Genomic DNA, 3,384 nt, shown 5'->3' with positions numbered 1-3,384 from the left:
ACCATCAGCCTAACAATGGATCATTAGCACACTGATGGCTGTTTACTGTTCACAGAGGGCTGAGTGATACTAGCAATCACAGCATTGTAAGAGGGGGACAGTTGAACCCGGAGGCCTCCACCCCTGTTTAATGATGGACGATTTCTTTTCACAAAGATGGCCTCCTTTACTCCTCTCTCAAACCATCGTTCCTCTCTGTCCAGGATGTGAACATCTTCATCCCTGAAAGAGTGACCGCTGGCCTGGAGATGAGTGTAGACCGCAGAGTCCTGGCCTGATGATGTTGATCGTCTGTGCTGGGCCATCCTTTTGGCCAGTGGCTGTTTAGTTTCCCCGATGTAAGACTGATCACAGCCCTCCTGACACTGAACAGCATACACAATATTACTCTGTTTGTGCCGGGGGACTGGATCTTTGGGATGAACCAGTCTTTGCCGTAATGTATTTTGGGGTTTAAAAGCCACTGGGACGTTGTGTTTAGAAAATAAACGTCTCAGTTTCTCTGATACTCCCTCAACATATGGAATGACCACTGGTCTGGGTCTGGATTCTGGGTTTAAGAGACTGAGCTAAATACAGCACCTCAGAATGAGGAAGTCTCTCGGATGAGAAACAAAACGTTTCTACATTTTTTTTGTTGTTTTGCTTTTTTTTTTTTTTTTTTTTTTTTTGAATGTCCAGAGGACCAGATTTAACTTTATTAGATTTTTCTACCTGGATTATTGAGCATGCATCAGGACACATGGGTTTAATTATTCTGCTGAATAGTTAACCTAACCTTTTTCTATTTGCGTATCTTACTCCGCAAATCAAACCGTAAAGACCTACTGATACATCAAAGATGTAAAACTGTTAAGTCCTAAATAGTTTTTTGGGACGTCTCCATTGTTGACCTAACTTGAGCTACTTCAGCTACTTTTGCAGTTAGACATATTTAGTAGTCTGCAGCCTTTCACACATTGTGCTTACATATTTTTATTATATGGATACAAGTAATTGTTTATATTGATTTAAGAAAAATACAGTATTAAACCAGCCACTACGGAGCACAAGCCAGTGTATCTCTTGTGCCGGTCCCAAGCCCGAGGAAATGGTGAGGGTTGTGTCAGGAAGGGTATCTGACGTAAAATAATTTTGACAAAACTATAATGCGAGTTCATCAAAGCAAAACCATACTGGATCAGTCGAGGCTCAGGTTAACAATGACCACCACCGGTGTTGTTGGCAAACAGGGTGCCAGTGGAAATTGTGTTACTGTTAGTCGAAGACGACGAGGAGGGAAATGTGTCAGGAGACAGAAGGAGAAGAGGAAAGTCAAGAATGTAGAACTGAGGGTTGCAACTCTAAATGTGGAGATAATGACAGGCAAAGGTAGAGAGCTGGCTGACATGATGCAGCGAAGGAAGGTAGATGTTTTATGTGTCCAAGAGACCAAGTGGAAGGGAAACAAGGCTTGCAGCATTGGAGCAGGGTTCAACTGTTTTACCATGGTGTGGATAGAAAGAGAAATAGAGTAGAGGTGATCCTGAAGGAGGAGCTGGTAAAGAATGTAGTAGAGGTGCAAAGAGTGTCAGATTTTTTTTATTTTAAATCTCACCATACTGAGTATGTTAGTCTGGTACAGGACATGTATAAGGACAACAGGAAAATGGTGATATGTGCTGTAGGAGTGACAGATAGCTTCATGGTGGAGGTGGGAGTGCATCAAGGGTTGGCTCTGAGCCCCTTCTTGTTTGCTCTGGTGATGGACTGACTAACAAATGAGGTGAGGCAGGAATCCCAGTGGACTATGGTGTTTGCAGATGAGATTGTGATCTGTGGTGAGAACAAGTAACAGGTTGAGGAAATCTCGGAAAGGTGGAGGTATACACTTGAAAGAAGAGTAATGAAAGTCAGCCGTAGTAAGACAGAGTACATATGTGTGTGAATGAAATGGAGGCCGGTGGAACAGTGAGGCTACAAGGAGCAGAGGTCACAAAGGTGTAGGATTTCAAGAACTTGGGGTCCACTGTCCAGGAAAATGGGGAGTGTGGTAAATAAGTGAAAAAGAAAGTCCAGGCAGGATGGAGTGGATAGAGAAAAGTTTCAGGAGTGATTTGTGACAAAAGGGTGTTGGCAAAGGTCTACGGTTTATAGGTGAGCAGTGAGACCAGCTATGTTGTATTGTTTGAATACAGCGGCATAAACAAAAACACAGAAGGAAGAACTGTAAATAGTAGAGTTGTTATGTTGATGTTAAAGTTCTTGTCGGGAGTGATAAGGATGGTTAGAGTTAGAGAGGACATGGAGACAGTTGGAGAGAGGGCAGATGATGCAGAGGACAGCATGAGATGGAGGAGGATGACTAACTTTGACGACTCCTGAAAAGAGTACAGCCGAAAGACAAAGAACAATAAGAAAGGCTGATTTGGAGAAACAAATTTTACAACTAGTCAACTGAGAAGAATGCATTTTTTTTCTCCTTACCATGTTGGGTTTACACATCAGTTAATTGAAAAATGGGCAATTGTAAGATATGCCTTCTGACTTCTGACAACAAAATATTTCATATCAAGGAATAGGCAGTTCAAAAGAGGTAGGCATTGCTGTTTCTATCATCAAGAGACATTGAACCTGTTCAGACAGACGTGAGGAACTTCAGGGTAAAAATAAGAAACTCATTTATTTAAATAACCCAAAACTAAAAGCTGAAGTGGTAACAAACTTACAAAAATTGCGAGCTCAGGGAGACACAGGGGCACAGAGCATGACTGGCAGAGGAAGCACAATCCATGGATGACGTATACACATAAGAGACATTATTTAAGGATTAAAACTAACAAGAGGGAACAGCAAACACCTGTGGATGATAATCAGGAGCAGGTGAGAGTGAGAGGAGAAGGAAACAAGAGGAGAGAAACATTGGGGGAGCTGGAAAGACAAGAATAATGGACTCAGAGAAATAAAACACCACAAAACACAGATTATGGCATCTATACTAGATTACGTCATACCCTGTCTCAGGACATCTGTAAATTTTACCTTAATGATTTTGATCCTACATTGTACTGTTACATTTAAGTTAAATGCATTTATTGCTTATTTTTTAATCTTAAATAAAATTAAATAAATGAAGGCATCCTATTTTGTTGAGGCATTGAAATTCATTAAGTTAATCAAGGTTTTTATTTCATCCATCCATTTTCTTTACCCGTTTATTCCATTTTGGGTCAAGGGGGTCGCTGGTTCCTATGTCCAGCAATCACTGTGCGAGGGGCGGGGGACACCCTGGACGGGTCTCCAGTCCATCACAGGGACACATAGAGACAAACGAGACAAACAACCATTCACTCTCTCACTCACACCCAGGGACAATTTAGAGTTACCAATCAGCCTAACATGCAT

Source organism: Nematolebias whitei, chromosome 2 (genome assembly GCF_014905685.2).
Source record: "Nematolebias whitei isolate Nwh7 chromosome 2, NemWhi1, whole genome shotgun sequence".
NCBI classification, from domain to species: domain Eukaryota; kingdom Metazoa; phylum Chordata; class Actinopteri; order Cyprinodontiformes; family Rivulidae; genus Nematolebias; species Nematolebias whitei.
The sequence above is the reverse complement of the archived record's forward strand: the minus strand, read 5'-3'. Positions refer to the sequence as shown.